The sequence below is a fragment of the Gobio gobio genome, assembly GCF_949357685.1.
Source record: "Gobio gobio genome assembly, chromosome: 5".
In the NCBI taxonomy this organism is placed as follows: Eukaryota; Metazoa; Chordata; class Actinopteri; order Cypriniformes; family Gobionidae; genus Gobio; species Gobio gobio.
Window position 1 is genome coordinate 49607889 of NC_137101.1, and position 21704 is coordinate 49629592.

Genomic DNA, 21704 nt, shown 5'->3' on the forward strand with positions numbered 1-21704 from the left:
TTTTCTGAGCCATCTGTCAATAAAAGCTTTTCATTGACTAACAAGGAAGTTTTCAGCTCTGAAACTTACAGGATATTCTTCTATTACCATGACCTTTTATATATTAAAAGCTCATGGGAAAGTTGATTTTTCATTTCATGACCCCTTTAATAAAGATAAACGGAGTTCAACTTTGAGAATGAAATGAAACCAACCTGTTTGTTCCTCAGTTTCTTCACATTTGACTCCGAATGTTTCTTCAATCTTCATGTCTTCGCTCTCCTCTTTAATAAACACCATCTTTATGTCTTCAATCTCCTCTTTAATAAACACCCTCTTTATGTCTTCACTCTCCTCTTTAATAAACTCCATCTTTATAATAGTGTCACATGGATCTCAGTCACTTCACCAGGAGTTTTTCAGTGTGTTTGTCCTGTTTAAGATGAGAATAATTAAGAGAAAGAAAAATAAATCCAATCTAAATCTCTGAAAGTGTCTCAATCAGCTCTAGTTCAGTAGTTCAGTAACTGGTAGGGTTGCCAACCGTTCCGTATAATACTTGTATATTCAGGCATTGTGAGATGGTGGTCCAGTGGGTTAAACTATGGAACTGATACGCAGAAGGTTGCTGGTTCGATCCCAGCGGTCACCACCAGTGTGTCCTTGAGCAAGGCACTTTACTCCATGTTGCTCCAGGGGGATTGTCCCTGTAATTGTCACTGTAAGACGCTTTGGATAAAAACGTCTGCCAAATGCATAAATGTAAATGCATACGCTCTAAATTGAGAATTAATCATTCCTTTGAGACAAATAATTGATTGATTTGCGTATATAGACGTTCGCAGAAGGCTTTAAGACCCAGCAGAAACCTATACCGGTGCCTAATGCCGTTTTTCCCCCTCTATTTAGGGATTTGCCGTCAACGGTCGCGTTAACGGCAAATCTCTTTCACTGCTCGCATTTTGATTTCGGCAAATCAGTTTGGGCGGACAACGTGATATTGTTCATGAGTCCAACATTCAGCCATGCAAAAAACATTCACTCTCCCTGAGGGAAATCGTGATTAAAAAGGGAAGTTGTCTTTCACGTTAATGTTGTTAAATAGAGGGGAAAAAACTTGTATTCATACATGGTTGCAACTAAATTTAGTAAAAAAAAATTTGAATTGCCATTATTTAAAAAAAAACTTTTTTTTATTGGCTGAAATTTCAAAGATGTTCAGTTATTATGCTTTCAAAATGTATGCAATCTATGTTTCTTCCTGACCAAAAAAAAAAAAAACTTTTAAGGTTATCATTTTGAATAGAGGTTGATGATATTTAATATCCCTTGGTGTAAAAAAATAAATATTCAATAATTTGAGCATGGAGCCATTATATCTATTGGGACTGAACCATATAGGGCCTTTAAAATTAAGGTTACAAAATAAAAGTTTAAGAATGAGAATATAGAAGGATATTGAGATATATTTAATACTCTTAAGCCCTATTCGGACGGGATTAGTTTAACATGGGGTAAAGTAATTATTACCAGAGGTTCTCTGTGATTTTAGTCCCGTCCGAATGTGCCATCTCGGTAATCATTACGGACAATGTCAGTAAAGATTACGGAGACTTTTACCTTCTGTAAAAAGGTCCGGAAAAATGACCTTGGGTAAAACTAATCCCATTCGAATAGACCCGGTGTAAAAATGTACGGTAAAATTCCATCATTTCCTGTTTAAAAGTAGTTTTGGCGCGTTTTGCAAGCATGGAAGCGCTTGAAGAAGCACTCGGTTTCGTTGTAGGTGGTGGGACCAGTCCCGCCGCTGGCCGCTTTGATGCCCTAAGCGCGATCACTTTACGATGCCCGCAGTGGCGGCGTTCGCGAATTTTGCAGAGCCGCGGGAGGGTAGAGAGAGCATTTTCTTGTGGTGCTCCCCGGAGCACTTGGTGCCCTACGCGCAGCGCGTGGTGGTAGCGGCGTCACTGGGTGGGACAACTCTGTGGCAAACCTCCAGTATTTTCCGCATACAATTTAAAGCAACAATAAGATCGAAAGCACTTTTTAGAGGCACAACACTTCTTTTAGCTTTAGGTAAGCGTCTATTACCAATACAATCCAAACAGAATCGTTAGACTGGACCTAAATGTTTATGTTTATATATATACACACACACACACACACACACACATATATATTGTGTGTTTGCTCACGTGAAAACAGGAAGCAACGCACATGACGACAAGGAGGTTACGTTGGTGCGTAAAGCGAGTTACCCCTCCCAATTCTGCTAGTTTTACTGAGATGTCTTATCCCGTGCGAATTTGCCATTAATATTACAGACGTCCTGAGGTAAAATTACTTTACCCCCACCTCCCCATGTTAAACTAATCCCGTCCGAATAGGGCTTTAGAGTTAGAGGCACAATATGGGTAAAATAGTATTGACGGCACTCAGACAGGAATGTTCAATTGTGTCAACATTATTTGTTGTTCAGAAAATGTGTGACCACTGGTACCAATTTACCCACTGAGCCACACTGAGATCCCTGTGTCTCTGGAAAAGTAAAAAGTGTTTTAAGAATTAGAATCTAAAAGGATATTAAGGTATCTTCAAAATGGGTTACAGGCGTGCAAACTTTCCCATTTTGAACTGTCACATTGGCATATAATGCAACAAAGATTACTAAAGATTTCATTAATAGATCTACCAATCTCGGTGTAAAAATAAAATAATGATGCTGCCATCTTTCTAAAGCTTTTTTACACTCCTGTGAAAATTGACCCCCATTAAAATGTTGAATTACTCATTAAATGTAATGGATGTATATTTACTTTTTTTTCTTCATTTATGTTTGTCTTTCTTCAGAAACAAAATTAACAAAATCAAAAATTTGAGCTGGGAAAGTTTCTGAAATTTGGTTGACACGGAATGACCCAGTTGTGTTTGTCTGAGAACCTTATATACACACACTTAACTGCAGATGCTGAAATTACATACACTGTGTGGTACAGTACAAATATTTGGAGTGTCCCTTATTTTCCTAAAAAGAACCACGATTGTCCCTTATTTTCTTTTCCAGAAGTTGGCAACCCTAGTCCCTGGTAAGAGAGTTAAAGGGTTAGTTCACCCAAAAATGAAGATGCTGTCATCATTTACTCACCCTCAAGTTGTTCCAAACCTGTATGGGTTTCTTTGTTCTGCTGAACACAAAATAAGATATTTTGAAGAATGTTTGTAACCAAGCAGAGAGAGCAACCATTGACTACCATAGTATTTAGTATTGATTAGACTGAAAACAGTCAAAACCAACACTACAAATGATTAAAAAAAGAAAGCAAATTATACAGACCCTTGATATACTAGTCAGTTTAGTTTTCTAACGATTTGTAGAAATTGAGATAGAAAAGGAAATGGAGCGAATCATTTGCTGTGAATCATTTGCTTCAATTGACTCGGAGAGTCTAAAGCTCCGGTTCTCTCGTCACTCGCCGGAGACTGAACTCATGTTTGAACTGATTCACGATAAAGAGTGAAATGAGCCGCTCCTTCTGTTACTCATGAGTTTCATTATGTTACTTTGCTCACACAACGCTGATAAATGTTAGATAAAGCAATACAGTTACATTTAATAATACATAATTAAGTCGCTTTAAATGCTAAAAACACAAACCTTTCTTCAGCCGAACCACAACAGATGCAGGAGCGCGGCGCCGCCTTATGACGTCACACGTGGATATCAAAATAAAAGTCCCGTTCACACACTGCTGCGTCTAAAACCACAGAAGTGCATAGAAATGTATGTAGAAAATATCTATTTAAAAAGATAACAAAATTCAGAGTTGAATGTATTATTGAAATACATTTAATAACACAATGGTAAGTTAATACAGTTCACATTGACAGTTAAAAAAATTAAAGCACTAACTAACACATTGCATTCACATTTTTGTGTCTTAAAAGGTACACTATGTAACCTTTCTCACCACTAGAGGGCGTACATTCAAAACAAGTTTTTGCAGTTTGTGCTTGCTGTTCAGCAGCTCCAGTAATAATGAGAAGATTTATCTTGAACTCTGCCACGGAAACTAGCATGTAACCTTAATCAAACAAAGCGATGGGTTGACTGGTTGTTCTGTGCAGGCTGGCGCCTACTCCAGACCTGGAAGGTCACTAACGTGCCTAATTCCGGGGTGAAAGCGTCAATGCGTGATCTATGGACATGTGCATCTGATTAACTGACAATGTGTGGAAATTTACCATGGCTGTTTCCGAAATCGCCCCCTATACCCTCATTCACTATTCCCTACATTAGTCCACTGATATAGTCCACTTCGAAAACGAGTGAGTGATTTCGGACACTAAGTCGCCGGAAAGGCTGCCGATTTTGCTGTTTGTGCTTGCTGTTTGGCAGCTCCAGTAATAATGAAAAGATTTATCCTGAACTCTGCTACGGAAACTAGCATGTAACCTTAATCAAACAATATAATAATCATCTTAAAAAGGATCATTTATACCTGTATGCATGATATTGGACTGGACCAGTGCGGTTCGGAAGATGGATGGATGATTGATTCAGCTGTGGGCACTATTTGAGGGAACAGCCATTTAGTGGTGTCCGAAACCATAGTGGACGTTATTAAGTGCACTCATTCAATCCCACAATGCACCACAATAACGAGTTTGCAACCGATGTATGCTCGACGGCTAGAGAATACCCATAATGCACGGTGAGAGTCGCGCCGTGCATTGAATGAATTCCCGCGTTTCGCCAGGAGATGGCATCGACTCACACACTTTTTAAGACCAATGATATTGGGCCCACTCACTTGTATCATCTCCAATTGAGCACGTCTGTTTACATACCCTGATAAACACTGATTAAATCGGTTAGTAGCTTTATTTTCACTTCTCTAATATTTTCTTCATATTCATAGAAAATAAATTCCTTTCCGATCTGATATATGATGGAAAAAAGGATCAGTGCGAGTTTGGTAAAAGGCGGATTTGAACCTCTGATCAATTTGCGTCAAATCTTATCGTCAAGCGTCTTATCCCCTACACTATTGCTACTGATGAAGATTGTGTATTCCGTAGGTGTGTCTTCCTCAACCAGACGTTTAAACAAGCCGATATATTTAAATATATTTTTTGTAAATTGCATCTACTCCAGTAAAATGTTTCTGTTAAAGGACCCACCGACATTTTTTTTGCTTCTGACGCCCATAATATTAATAGTAGCCTACTATAAAGTATGAAATATATAGGCCTACTACAAATATTATTATTATTTTTTTTAATTAAATGCTTATTAGTTACTTTATTATTCCCCTTTCCAAGTAAGTTCAGTGCCACACAAGTAAAGAGTTATGGTTAACTTTAAGCTTGTTGGCTCGTTTTTGGAGTAGTGGAGTAATGGAGAATGAGGGTACATAGGGCGAATCGGACAGCGGTAAGTTCATTCATTCAGTGCGCGACTCTCAGTGCGTTGAGAGCACACCGTCTGGTTGAGTGAGAGAACGTTTCAAACTCATAAGGAGTTGTTTCTCGTTTGCTCTCGAAATGCTCTCGCGGGACTTTGCTGTCATACGCCGATCGGGCATCGAACAAGCATATTCTCCAGCGCGTATCTAATGTACACTCGTTATTGCGGTGCATGGTGGGATTGAATAAGTGCACTCAAAGACGTCCACTATTGTTTCGGACACCATTAAAAATGGATGTTCACTCAAATAGTGCCCTATTTAAGGGTATAGGGGGCGATTTCGAACACAGCCCATGACTGTTCACTTTCTCTGAGCCAATCAGTATCATCCACCTGGCAGTAATGATGTGCCAAGACCTTGAAAACAGTATAACTGTTGAGAAATTATATTTACGATAGACTGGTAGAGAAGGAGCGCGGCCTACAAACTCCTTGTGAGACTTGAAGCTGCTTCTGCTGATGAAACTGCAAACTATTCTTCAGTATTTTTTCTCTTTAATTAATTGCACCCCTGACTCTTGGTCTTCATTCTTCACTACTGGTCTTGGGTCTAAGGCTGTTACCCCGAACATATCACTGCTGAGGATAAACGATTTGAAGATCACGACAGACATAATAAAATAATATGATGATTGGTATTTGTTTCATGCGTTAGACCTTCCCAGCAATCAAAGCAGCTTCAACACCGGCAGAGCGCCAGCAGTACACCAAACCAGGCAGCAAGGTGAGGTTTTATTGCTGCTTTGTTAACAATTATTTTAGTCTATTGTTAATTTGAATTAGAACAGCCTCAATATTATTTTTAGATTTTTCATAATTCTTCCAAAACACTTTCACAAAATACTCTCACCAGCCGCTACAAGAGAAGAAGTGCTGGAACTACAGAGACACGTCACAACTGTGATGCACACAACAGAAATCAAGTTATATTCATTTTTTTTTTTTTAAAGTTAGGGGGAAATTTCAATATAATACAATTTATTCTGACAGCAAAATCTGTTCTGAGAGGAGGGTTTCTGACAGGAACATTTATTTTCTGAAGTGATTTTGAAATCAAATGAAGTTATATTGATGATTTTTTTTTTACATTTCAACATATTAAACGTAGTCTTTTGTTGGACACAACAGGTTTATGAATGCTTCGCATTTCAAGTTTATGAAGATGTGTGACGCGTGTTGCTTTTTCAATGTCACAGGGTGTTTTGGTGATGGTTCATGTTCATTGTTCTTGGTTCTGTTTTCAGTTTATTATGTTCATGGTTATGTTTGAGTTTGTCATGTTCACAGTCTTGTCGTGCACTTCCTGGTCTTGTCATGTGACTCCCATGCCCTCATGTGATCTTGTGTCTTGTCCTGTCATTGGTTCATTGTCTCATCACTGTTCACAGGTGGCACTTGTCTTGTCATTAGTGTGTGTGTGTATTTAAGCCCTCATGTTTGCCATGTGTCTTGGTCAAGTATTGAATGTTGTAACCTGCTGTTGGTGAGTTTCGTTACAGTCAAGTCAAGTCAAGTCAAGTCAAGTCAAGTCAAGTCAAGTCAAGTCAAGTCAAGTCAAGTCAAGTCAAGTCAAGTCAAGTCAAGTCAAGTCAAGTCAAGTCAAGTCAAGTCAAGTCAGTCTTTGTTTTATGTTTGGATTATGTTTGATGAAATAAAACTGCACATGGGTCCTTCAACTTGCCTCCAGTGGATAACCTCGTTACAGAATACTTGACCTACAAAATGGACCCAGCAGTTGCTGCTTTGCTTCATCTACGCCAGGAGAATCAAGCCATTGAAAACTACGTGGAGGAATTTTGTGGACTCTGTCACTTAGTTGATTTTAATGACGTGGCGCTTAAAGACATTTTTCGTTTTGGTTTGAATAAGCCTATTAGCTCCAGACTTCCTGGAGGCAAGATCCACTGGTCATTGGCCAAGTATATTGACTATGCACTTCAGTTGAGTGGCTCATCTTTTACTGTGGGAAGGGTGGATGAGGAGCTCCACGTTCCCACAGTACTCTCCACCCCAGTGAGCCCAGCCCACGTCCACGTCCATGCTCCAGCCCACGTCCATGCTCCAGCCCACGTCCATGCTCCAGCCCAAGTCCAGGCTCCAGCCCAAGTCCAGGCTCCAGCCCAAGTCCAGGCTCCAGCCCAAGTCCAGGCTCCAGCCCAAGTCCAGGCTCCAGCCCAAGTCCAGGCTCCAGCCCAAGTCCAGGCTCCAGCCCAAGTCCAGGCTCCAGCCCAAGTCCAGGCTCCAGCCCAAGTCCAGGCTCCAGCCCAAGTCCAGGCTCCAGCCCACGGCCAAGTCCAGGCTCCAGCCCACGGCCACGTCCAGGCTCCAGCCCACGGCCACGTCCAGGCTCCAGCCCACGGCCACGTCCAGGCTCCAGCCCACGGCCACGTCCAGGCTCCAGCCCACGGCCACGTCCAGGCTCCAGCCCACGGCCACGTCCAGGCTCCAGCCCACGGCCACGTCCAGGCTCCAGCCCACGGCCACGTCCAGGCTCCAGCCCACGGCCACGTCCAGGCTCCAGCCCACGGCCACGTCCAGGCTCCAGCCCACGGCCACGTCCAGGCTCCAGCCCACGGCCACGTCCAGGCTCCAGCCCACGGCCACGTCCAGGCTCCAGCCCACGGCCACGTCCAGGCTCCAGCCCACGGCCACGTCCAGGCTCCAGCCCACGGCCACGTCCAGGCTCCAGCCCACGGCCACGTCCAGGCTCCAGCCCACGAGCCCGCTGTCCCGCCCAAGAAAATTTTGGGGGGGGCAAGGGGTACATGGAGGCCATGAAGGCCACGCCTCTGTGGCCCCCTGAACCTCCGTTACCGCCATGGCCTGATGAACTGCCGTTACCGCCATGGCCTGATGAACTCCCGTTACCGCCATGGCCTGATGAACTCCCGTTACCGCCATGGCCTGATGAACTCCCGTTACCGCCATGGCCCGGTGAACTGCCGTTACCGCCATGGCCCGGTGAACTGCCGTTACCGCCATGGCCCGGTGAACTGCCGTTACCGCCATGGCCCGGGGAACTGCCGTTACCGCCATGGCCCGGGGAACTGCCGTTACCGCCATGGCCCGGTGAACTGCCGTTACCGCCATGGCCCGATGAACTCCCGTTGCCGCCATGGCCCGGTGAACTGCCGTTGCCGCCATGGCCGCCCACGCCTGAGGGTCCAGGTCCTCCCACGCCTGAGGGTCCAGGTCCGCCTACGCCTGAGGGTCCAGGTCCTCCCACGCCACAGGGTCCAGGTCCTCCCACGCCACAGGGTCCAGGTCCTCCAACGCCACAGGGTCCAGGTCCTCCCACGCCACAGGGTCCAGGTCCTCCCACGCCACAGGGTCCAGGTCCTCCCACGCCTCAGGGTCCAGGTCCTCCCACGCCTCAGGGTCCAGGTCCGCCCACGCCTCAGGGTCCAGGTCCGCCCACGCCTCAGGGTCCAGGTCCGCCCACGCCTCAGGGTCCAGGTCCGCCCACGCCTCAGGGTCCAGGTCCGCCCACGCCTCAGGGTCCAGGTCCGCCCACGCCTCAGGGTCCAGGTCCGCCCACCTCAGGGTCCAGGTCCGCCCACGCCTCAGGGTCCAGGTCCGCCCATGCTCCCAGGCCCGTCCAGGTCATGTCTGGGTCCGGTGCCCCTGCACGGGCCTGGCCCACCATCCCTCCCCCAAGACCGCCCCCCAAGACTTTTTGTTAAGACTCTCGGTTAGGCCATGGGTGTTATGGTATTGTTTGGGCGTCAGGGGCCGCCCATAGAGGGGGGGATCTGTCACAGGGTGTTTTGGTGATGGTTCATGTTCATTGTTCTTGGTTCTGTTTTCAGTTTATGTTCATGGTTATGTTTGAGTTTGTCATGTTCACAGTCTTGTCGTGCACTTCCTGGTCTTGTCATGTGACTCCCATGCCCTCATGTGATCTTGTGTCTTGTCCTGTCATTGGTTCATTGTCTCATCACTGTTCACAGGTGGCACTTGTCTTGTCATTAGTGTGTGTATTTAAGCCCTCATGTTTGCCATGTGTCTTGGTCAAGTATTGAATGTTGTAACCTGCTGTTGGTGAGTTTCGTTACAGTCAAGTAAGTCTTTGTTTTATGTTTGGATTATGTTTGATGAAATAAAACTGCACATGGGTCCTTCAACTTGCCTCCAGTGGATAACCTCGTTACATTCAAATGGAGCAGCATTTACAGCCCATCATTGCAACCCTAATAATAATAAAGCATAAAAAATACACAATAGACAGAATGAAGGCATTTTTACAGATGTTAAATACAGAGACACATTTATTATATATTTTATACATAATATGTTTTCTTCCCTATTTATTGTAGCCGATGAGAGAGGAGATGCAATGTCCATCAGCATGCTTCCTGCAGACACTGGGTTTGAGTTTGAGTTGTAGTTCAATAATGGCGGCGGAGAAAAGTTGCGAGTGAAGCCATTCATTCCGTTGTGGCACCGCTGCCGAATATCCAGAAGTTAAAGCCGGAGCAAGAACAATCTTTGCTTTTTTTTGTTGTTGGTGGCTATGATGTTGTGTCCCGGGGAAAAGTTTGATTTTCCAGCTCGCTCCGTTAGTGGTGAAGGAGTTGGCTGAAGCCCTGGAAATAGTTTCTCGTGCGGTCGGAAGGCATTGTCATCATTTACAGCGGCTAGTCAGTGATTTTATTGCGGTCCGTCTCCCACCACCCGCGTAAATATCCCCGGCCGAATTACTGCTTTTGATAAACACCAAGGTCGTGTGGTCATTTAATTGCTGTTCAAATCCACATGAGTTTTCAAGAATATATCACTTTAAAATGTACTGTTTATATCCTTTTTGACCACTGCAGAGCACCGTACGGTTGCGCTTCGCTGTAATTTGGATGCATTCTAGACTTGTATTTCTTTAAATGCTGGCAAGTGTTTACAAGAGCAATATATTTCATCACCGTTCAAAAAAGAAAGAAAGAAGAAAAGCACATAAACATTTGAATTGGGCCATTATTTACGGCCTCATTTATTCTTATCATACCAAGCATATGACCACGTGAGCAAAACTCTCCCCTCCACCGTGAATAAATCACAATCCGAATGCACAAGTTTTAGGTTTTATCACTGAGGTGACGTGTGCAATTTATTTTTACGGACTTCCATGTGAGAAACAAAGGCGGAAAAGTTAAGAACCCGTCTTAAAGCATAAGTTTGGTTTTATCATACGCTAAGGCAAGGTGGTGTAACTAGCAGCTAATATGAATTAAATTAAATGAATGACCAGCTACATAAACAGCTTCAACCTCTAGCTAGCTGGTTACAATCCTCAGAAAAAACAAAAACAGCTACTAGCATAAACTGGGTTTGGGTGGTCTAACCAGCTACCAGATACCATGTTTTAAAACACAGCTTGAACTGGTCATTTTGGTTGACCAGTCTGACAGGGTTTATAAACACATTTACTTTGTACAGCAATACCACTGCAAGGAATTTCATTTAGAAATACAACTGAATGATTTTCAGTTTCGTACAAGCCTACACCCACAGTGTCATTCATCGTTTCAAAAGTCAAAATGGCACATGAAAAAGAGAGAAAGAAAGATCGATGTGCGTTTCTCCAGCATGCACTTATGTCTTCCACAGAAACCCACGTGCTTGTGGAATTTAAAGATTAACGGTCATTTCGTTTTACTGGCTGATGAACTAAAATTTGTTTATTGATCTCTTTATTGAATAGTTACTTATAATTGATATGAGATTCGGAGAGATTTGACACGCTTAACTGAAGAGAACATGATGTTAATCGAGAAGTTTTTGTTTATAGACCAAAAGAAGCATGTCCCGCTGTGCAAAATGTACACTTCAGTGGTTAGAAATAAATGTACTCATATCCTACTTTAAGTCCAATAATTGTTATTAGTTTTTTTTTTATTTGAATAAATTACCCCAGTTTTACAGACAAGACTTTAAGGGTTAGTTCACCTAAAAATGTAAATTCTGTCATTAATTCCTCTCCCTCATGTCGTTCCAAACCCGTAAGACCTTCGTTCATCTTCAGACACAAATAACGATATTTCTGATGAAGTCTGAGAGTTCTCTGACTCCATATAGACAGCAATTCAATTAACACTTTCAAAGTCCAGAAAGGAAGTAAAATCATGATTAAAATAGTCCATGTGACTCCACCCAGATAGCAAAATTGTTCCGGGCCTTTTATGGCCCAAACACTGTTCTTAGTTTTGGCAATCATACCGCCAGGAATGCAGGGCCGAAACCGGCCCAAACAGTTTTGCCAAAAGCATGCCAGAAAGCTGCCAGAAAAATGCCAATGAATTACCAGACAAGAGCCAGAAGACCCTAAATTGGCCCATATTCATGCCATAATATCGCCATTGAAAAGCCAGATGTCTCCCGAGCACAGGCCACAACTATATTAAAACAAATAATTTGGCCCATATTCAATATCTGCGCCCAACAGCAACCATGCAATTCAAAGAGAAATCAAACCAGGAAACCATAACTTCTGAAAATTAGTGTTTATTTTCAATCAACATAAACATATGACCCAAATAGGTAAACATTTACAATTATTCATTTTTTTAATACAAATAAAATTAAAAAACATTTGATACGAAGCTTGGTTTTAGAAATCACACTTAGTTGTGTAAACAATGAAAGATTATGAACGAAACGGTAGTGTATGTTAAAGTGTGGCCAGAAACGGGCCAAAGTGGAATGTATTTGTGTGCCTGACTTTGTGTTGGTGTGTCCCTGACTATGTGTTGGTGGGTCGCTGGTGGTGGAGGACTGTGCTTCTCCTCCTCCTACCCCCCTCTCGATCGCCAGCCAAATACAACCAACGCCTCAACCATTGCTCCACCTCCTGGTTCGTGGATTCTCTGCATCCAGGATTTCGCCGAATGGCTTCTATAAACAAACAATTAAAGAAAGGTTTCAGAGTTTAAATATAAAGACTTTAAGACAAAGTAAAGACAGGCAATGCCATTTCAAATTTAATTTAGGCCTTTAAGTTAAAAGGAGAACTCCGGGGAATTTAAGTTAATCTTGATCGTTATACCTTTGTGAGTACTGTCTATTAAAAAAAGAAAAAAAGGGAGTGATGATCGGCTCACAAGTGAAGAAGAAAATGTTCGCGTTTGTGCCGTTCCGAATTGTGGCAACAGAATGCTAAAATGCAAGAATTTACAATTTCATTGTCTTCATTTTCATGACCTCGAGATTCTGCAGTTGTGGCTAGTTGTACTTCAACTTGATGTGCAAACTCCCATAAAAGTACTACGCGATAAAGATTACCAAAACACTTTGACAAGGATGACTACACAGACACACAGCGGGGACACTTGTGAGCCGATCATCACTTCACACACACGACGCTCCTCCCACCTGGACTATTTATCTTTTTCCTGCTACAACTTCCCACGGGACTTCAGTGCGAGACTACAGCTAGCCGTTTTTTTTCTATAGACAGTACACAAAGGTATAACGATCAAGATTAACTTAAATTCCCTGGAGTTAAAGGGATAGTTCACCCAAAAATTAACTTGACATTTATCTGCTTACCCCCAGGCCATCCAAGCTGTAGGTGTCTTTGCTTCTTCAGTAGAACATAAATAGAGATTTTTAACTACAACCGTTGCTGTGTGTCACTCATATAATGGATGTCAATGGTGACTAAATCTATTAGGGTAAAAAAAAAACATGCACAGACAACTTCAAATTAATCCATGCGGCTCGTGACGACACATTGACGCCTTAAGACACAAAATGATCGGTTTGCGCGATACAAATACGTGAATTACCGCCACCAATGTCAGAAATGCTCTCGCGCTCGTATATGTCACTCATTGTTTACTGTATACGAGCGCGAGAGCATTTCTGACATAGGTGACATTTGTTTGCGATCCGCCGTAAAACAAGAAGGAGCGCGAGAGCACTTCTGGCGTTTGCGGAAGTGCTGCGCTTTCAGTGCTGTTGGACATGGTGTTGTATTTGAGGTAAAAAAAAATTATATAAATACTGTTCAGTTTATCACGCAAACCGATCGTTTCGTGTCTTAAGACATCAATGTGTCGTCACGAGCCGCATGGATTAATTTGAAGTTGTCTGTGCATGTTTTTTTTTTACCCTAATAGATTTGGTCACCATTGACATGCATTATACAACTGGCACACAGCAACGGTTGAAGTTAAAAACATCTCCATTTGTGTTCTACTGAAGAAGCAAAGACACCTACACCTTGGATGGCCTGGGGGTAAGCAGATAAATGTCAAATTTTCATTTTTGGGTGAACTATCCCTTTAAGTCCCATTCATCTGTTGACTTTGTGTGACAGACTTAAGGGAAAGGCACAGCATAATTTGTTCATACAGTTTTTTTTTTTTACCACTATGGAGTTAAACAGGCACAGACCTTACAGAGATGTATACATAGCCTGACAAGTCATTTCACTGCCCTTTGTTTACATACAAACAAAGAATTTGCCTCTAAAAACGGTGGCCACTACACTGGAGGCGGGAGAGCCTTTATTCACCCTGTATTGAGGGGTGGCAGCTCATCAAAGTGACTACAAAGCTGGTAAATGAACATAATGTTGCCTGGTATATCTAATCAACACTTTTACCTGTAACAACATTCTTGACTTCTAGGCCCTGGAATGAAGTTTTGCCATTGAGGCCTGTCCAATTAATTTTGCAGGCCAAGTCATTCTGAAGAAGCATCTTCATGACCCTCCACACAGTGTCCTTGAGGGTCACGCCCCCAGCAAGGCCCAGTGTCAGCACCTGGAATAAATAAAAAGTTTTGCAAATATGAATGTTCATTGCAGAGAAAAAAGAAAAGAAAAAAAAACAGTTCAGAAAAAAATCTGGTCCAAATACTAATGATAAAAGTAATTACCAAGTCCTTTCTCTTCTCTGGCTTTGTCTTAATGTCGCGGTCCAGCGCCAAAAGAGCCTCAGCATCCCTCAATGGCAGGAAACTTCCGTCCATGTGATGTCCATGTGGTGTAGGTGCAGAAGAGAGATCCTGAACAATCCGCAGCAGATTTCTTTGCATATCACACATCACCTCCTGCTTGGCAATGATCTCTCGTAGTAATGCTGAAACCAGAACATTTTAAAAACTGTTCAGTCCTTGCCAGCTATAACATAGAAATGTATTGTAAATGGAAATAGAGCATAAGGTCTCACCAGAGTGCAGGTCCGTCTCAGAAGCAGCATGAGGGGCAAGATGGAATGGCTCAGGATTTCCATGTTGGCGAGACGATTGAGGGGCAAGATGGTAGGATGGCTCAGGAGTTCCATGCTGGCGAGACGATTGAGGGGCAAGATGGTAGGATGGCTCACAAGTTCCATGTTGGCGAGACGATTGAGGGGCAAGATGGTAGGATGGCTCAGGAGTTCCATGGTGGCGAGACGATTGCGGGGCAAGATGGTAGGATGGCTCAGGAGGTCCAAGGGCGTGAAACGGCAGCATAGAGGCAAGTTGACTAGCTGGCGGAGACATTTCATCTGAAGAGGAAATGGCGTCATGCAACAGTGATGACAGAGGTGGAATGGAGGGCACCTTAGGGAGGACTGGTTTGCGCTTCACAGGCTCCTCATCAGACTCCTCCTGACTCGAGAGGAAGCGCTGGTTTGGTCTTTGAAGAGAGAAATATGACTAAAATTATTTACAACCCTACAGTCATGTAAGGCCCGTTTACACTTCCTACTATGAAGAGACCCATCTATGAATGAAATTATAAAACTGAGGTTTTAAAGTAAATTAAATCCCAGTTATGGCTTCTCACCAACTACCCCACATACTTTTTCAGTGCTACTTACAGAAATTTGGCAACTTAAATGCTTACATCTTTTTACATGCCTTAGATTTTGCTCAGTTTGTCTACATAATGTTTGTCTTTAAACTGAGAGCAACACACGTTATCCTGGATTCAGCAGATTTGCGACATACCTGGTTTTTCTTTTTTCTGGCCTCCCCTCCTCTGCTTCTGACTGGAGGTCTGTGTCTTCTTCTGCCCGGCGAAGTTTCAACCTTGCCTCACTAAAGCTATCTGTCAAGAACGGGAACCAAGTGAAAAACAAAGCTTTACCCAAACCAGTATTGGTTAATACATATTAAGTATTAAGAAATGCATAATAAAGGTGGCTTGATTTAGTCTTGAACCATGAACAATGGATTAAAGTGAACACTCACTTGCTTTGTAAAGAACCCTGATGTCATAACTTGTCCAGGTCTCCTTAGGCATCTCACAGTTCTTGATGGCTTTCAACATGGCATCGAGTTTGTAGTTAGGCCATTTACAGACCTCTCCTTCTACCCACACACCTGGCACCACCTCCACTTCATTTGTCTTAATGAAGCTCACTATGCAATACACTGATGGTTGAGGTGGGGGGGGGGGGGGGGGGGGGTTTCAAGTTATTTTCGATGTAAAAGGGGAAAGACAACAAAACTGCCCTGTTCCCCAAATGGCATCCTGAAATATTTTAATACGTCATTCAGCCTTGTACATTTGAAATCTGAAGACAAATTTGACACTACAAAAACTCCTACTTCTTGAGAATCAACTGGGTAATGAAAGAATGTCTCCATCTTTGCAAATTCACGGTAGATTATGTACTCCTGGTCTTTATAGACAATAATATTTTCCACCAAAGCAACAATCTGATTGATTCCAACACAATTGTCTCCTTCAGTAATTCTGACGTGCACATCATTCACTACCAGTTCTCTGAATTGTAGAACATCCCCTTCAAACAAGTCTGGTACAGGCCCATTTCTATGCTCCATCTTTACTTGCATTTTTGGCCACTTAACTTCAACGCTATGTTTTTGGTTGTGAACTTCAGACACTCTACGGATCACCTGAGTTAGAGGGCTGTGTGGTTTCCTGATCATTTTTTTCAATGTACACAGGTAATTTTCAAATGGAAACCCAGATATCACATCTAAATGACCATGAATCTTTACATCATCACTAAGATGAACCAACCCATGTATATTGTAGACAACAAACTCAGGACCATACAATTTACTGAAGTGCTCCACAAATGACACAAGTAACCTTTTCGCAAATCCATTCAGAGCTGAACAAAGGCGGGGATTGGCTAAAATCGAGATGGCAACTGACAGCAGCATGAAGTTGTTATACATTTCCTCAGGTAACACACCCCTAAGAACAAGAGGACCGGTGTACAGAAGGAACTGCCTGAGTTCAGTTGCCTTCCACCTTAGTCTTTCTGCCAGACTCCTTGGCTTCCTAGCAAATTCAACTGGGACGAATGCCTTCAAACTTACCAGCTTTTCAGAGATCTCCTGCATGTCACGACCTGAACGACGACACCGAAGAGGGCCAGAACTGCCAAACCACAAATCTAAGAGCCTCCTCATTACTCCCAAACAAACCAAATGCATATAATCGTGAGGAAACTGACTGACCATACCGATACCCGTTTCAAGTAGAGGGGAAACTGCTGTGTGATGTTCCTCATCTGTGCCCCTCGCAAATGACTCATCAGTCCTATCAGCAGCACTCACCTCTGGGAATGTCATGCGGTGACGAGCATAAACACCTGGCTGTAAACACTTATCACATCCTGCATAACCTGAATGGCCTTTCACCTGTTTGATAAAGGCTCTAGCAGGAGCATCACAAATGACCGAACATATCTTTAGAAACAGGGTTTTTGAGCCTATGACAAATCCCTCTCTCAGCATTGTCAATTCTTGAACAAGGGCACCAAGATACTCTTGCAATGAAGTGGGTTTAGTCTCACCACAGAATAAAGCAATTAACAGTGGCCTGCTGGAAACATAATCTTTGTGACGCAACATGCCTAACACTGGCCAGAACTGAGTCGACGAGCTCTTAAACAGCGGCAATCCATCAAAATTAAGCTGCAACATAAAAACATTTCTATCTGGAAATTTGGACAACAAATACTCAAATGTTTTGCGAAACATGTTCAAAATACCAAAATAGAAAAACACCCCACCAGCCAACCTTTCCAGAGTGTACTTGGTTGCCGTTTTTAAAAGGGTTCTCCCATCCTTTGGAAGAAAGGGGTGATGTACTCTAAGGATGCACAGAAGAGCAGACAATGCCACTAATGATACACCATACTCAACAGCCCAGCCAGACAGAGCAGTGGACAAATCTAAAGGAGGAGAAAACGCATCATCCTCCTCCTCAGAGACCTCATCAGCTTCAGAGACCTCATCCTCACTCACCATATCAGTGTCCACAACTTCACCAAAGTCACAACTTGCCATCTCACTGTGCTCTACGACACCTGTGCCCAGACTTCTTTGTACCTCTAAAATTCTGTCATTTGTCCTTTTTATGGCTCGCTTGCGCATGTTACTCCACTGGGACCGCTCCATTGTGAACTGGGGAAAAACCAAACACAGACATTTGTTAACGCTACGGATTTATTTAGAGAGAAAAGAGAGGAGAAACCTCTTTGTATGAATGTCTTGAACAGTGTATGTCCCAAGTAGTCTAGGCTGTACTTTAGGGTAAACCTTAGTCACATAAAACAACTCCACTGCTCAGTTGATTTATTTGTATTAATTTGAAATCAAATCTTTCAAATTTCAATAAACATACGCTGATCAAGGCATACAATGTTACACTAGCCAAATAAAACAGCTCCATTCAAAAATACTTAGAAAAGGTAATGAAAAATATGTTGAAGCCTGCAGCTTATTGATAATTTTATTGCATGTAAAAATCTGTCAGGCTCAATAATGGAATAAGATAGAAACCATGCAATGAACATGGGAAAGGACATTTGTTGGTGAGGCTAAAAACAAAAACGTCCGGACTCCGACGCAATTGGATAACACTATGACTGTCATCGGTTTAGCTATCTTATACCGCCTAAATCAGATACACCAATGTGATTGGCTCCCCGCGATACAAGTGGCAAAAGTAGTGTGCATCATTACTCAATGCCAGAGTGTCTCGCAGGGGGTCAAATTGCCTTTATTAGTACTGTATTAATGGTAGTTAGGCTTAATTAATGGCTTATTCTGGTTAATAAGCTTAAATATCACTCAATAACTGCTTTAATTAATGAGGATAAAACTTCACTTTAGAATAGGGGGTCAAATTGCCTTTATTAGTACTGTATTAATGGTAGTTAGGCTTAATTAATGGCTTATTCAGGTTAATAAACTTAAATATCACTCAATAAGTGCCATAATTAATGAGGATCAAACTTTCACTTCAAAATAAGGGGTCAAATTGTCTTTATTACAGTATTTTAGCAATTTATAACAGCAAAATCAGCAGTAATTAAATAAATTACTAGCTTATTGTTCAGTTAACTTAACAGAAAATACACATAAATATAATTACATCGCTACACAAAAAAAATTAATGGCTTATTAAGTTGTGGCTAATATGCCCTTACTGTAATGTTAAGTTAATCATTAATTACTATCCACGTGTCCATGCTTAACTAATGCATAATTGTGAACAAGCAAATCATTAATTACTAGTTTAACTAATGCATAATTATGGACCCTTAAAATGTAAAGTTAATCATTAATTAGTGTGTTCATGCTTAACTAATGCTTAGTTGTGAACAAGTTAATCCTTAATTAATGCTTAACTAATGCATTATTCTGGACCCTTAAAATAAAGTGTTAACTAAAAAAAAATATATATCTTGCATCACAATAAGTGTTTTGTGATTGTCAAAACACTTTAGTATCTAAACTGAATTTTATTAGGTTTAGTGACAACATGTTACAATGTTTATATGGTAAAAATTCTGGTAAGCTACGTTTTTTATTATTGCTTGAAACCAATTTCAGGATTTCAATTCAGTTAAATTCTTGTGATTTGATTTAATATTGACTAATTTGGATAAATATTAGGAACACAAGACAGGCATTCATTTTCCTCAAGAAAAAAAAAACTCACCTAATGCTGTAAACATACAGAGAGCCTTATCAGCTGTTAGTATTAAAAATAATTCAAATTAAATATAATGTTATTATAATAAACTTAAATAAAAACGTTTAAAAAAAAAGCCCAACGCTAAATGGAAAACATGTCAAACTCAGAATAAGGCTGGCGCATCCCTCATGTACAATAGTAGGCAGAATGAAGCGGGAAAATGTCTGCCTCTTGCATTCTTTCGGTGACCAGACAGAAGGACAGCCGCCATCTTGACCACGCCATGCGGTGTGAACACTAAGTAGTGGCTAAAATACGGATTTCTTCAAACAAATTGAATACTCTAAAAATGTGCATATGCTATAATACCAATAAACTGCCCATCCATATGCCATATGCAATTTTCTCATCAAATTCCGGTCATTTAAAACTGCCATGACAATCTGCCTGGTGCTCATGCGGCACGTTAACGTTATGGTGCAAAAAAAAAAGCGCAACATAGAACAAGAGTTAAAAACAAGAACACAACTTACCTTACTTTTACTTGGCTCTTGATAGTCACCGGTTAAATCTCTGTCAGGAAATGTACAGGAACATTTGGTTTGGTCAGAGAAACGGGCTCGGTTTGGTGAACATGCTAAACCTAGCAGCTAGCTAAAGTAACTGCTGACGCATAGTGCTGACGCTGGTACTATTCAAAAACGGGACAATTTGCTTCTCATTTCATATAATGCCAGTTTACACGGAACTACCACCTATATAACAGAAAATATAATTAGGTAACTGGCTATTTGCACGATAGAATTGGAATTACTAAAAATAAAGCATAGTTCAGAACACACTTTACCTCAGCGCGGTTCAGGTACTGACGATGAGAATCGTCCGACTCCGTTTAAAATGGCGCGGCGCGGCGGCAGCAGGTCAAAGGGTAAATCACAAATGTTTTAATAAGTTCGTTTTTCATACTTAAATATCATGTATCAGTTTTTATTTTATTATGTCAAGTTAATTGTGGTCAGACCCTACCTTTACATACATTGTAAATTCGATTTCAGTAAAATTTATTATATTTATTTATTAAATTAAATTGTGTAACTTTGTGTAATTTCATAAATTTATGACAAAGACAACTTTGTCCATTAGATGCTATATAAATCTTATGATAAAACTGGAGAAATACTGTTTAAGTAATTTCACAATCACTCCCACATATGCAACTGAAAAATACGTTGAATCTGGCATGTTTCATATTTGCCAGAAGAGAGCCATAAAATAATGCCCCTCCCTCCACCACCTCCACCACCGATTCCGGAACTCTTCAGTGTTGCCATCCATTTGCCAACATCGTACACAAACCAAACAAATGCCAGAAGAATCCAGAAAAGGCCCGGAAGATTTTGCTATCTGGGCAGTGGTTCAACCTTAATTTTATGAAGCGACGAGAATACTTTTTGGGTGCAAAAACAAACAAAAATAATGACTTTATTCAATAATTTCATTCTGGCCTGTGCTAGTGTCCTACACAGTTTCTGTTGTAAATACAACACGCATGTGTCGTGGTGCTCATGTGAACAGTCTCGGCTGCTGTATCTCCAAAGCGTTTGGGTTTGGGTTTTTGCACACAAAAAGTATTCTCATCGCTTTATAAAATTAAAGTTGAACCACTGGAGTCACATGGACTATTTTACTTTCTGGCCCTTGAAAGTGTTCATTAAATTGCCGTCAACGTAGGGGCCCGAGAGCTCTCCGATTTCATCAAAAATATCTTCATTTGTATTCCGAAGATGAACGAAGGTCTTACTAGTTTGGAACGACATGAACGCAAATCGTTAATGACAGAATTACAATTTTTGGGTGAACTATCCCTTCAAGCTAGCCCCAGACTAAAATGCATGTTTGAGCTGTTTTAACTGAAAGCAACATGAAATATGTCAGTGTCATTGTTTTATCTCAAGATGCACACCAGTGATGTTTGTTTCTAAGGCACTTTATAAAGCTGCTTAATTAAACTAAGGCCTAATCCTGGTTTAATCTAAGCCCTGTCTGTGAAACCAGACCTTCATGTTTTAAAAACCATAGATTGTGTTGGTCATTGTTATTTGGCTGTAGAAATGTAAAATGTGGGTACCCCGTGAAAATACACATACATAAAATTACATATTAATGAACAAAATCTTATTTAATCTTACATAAGATGGTTGATGTGCTCAGATTATTTTTATTAATTAAACAAATAAAAACAAGATATGGTTTGCATAATACTGATTTATAAGCGTCCATACAAATCCATCTTCCATGCTTCCTGGGTCGCGGGTGTGCTGGATGATTACTTGTGTACAGCAGGATAGTGATATCGGAATATATAAA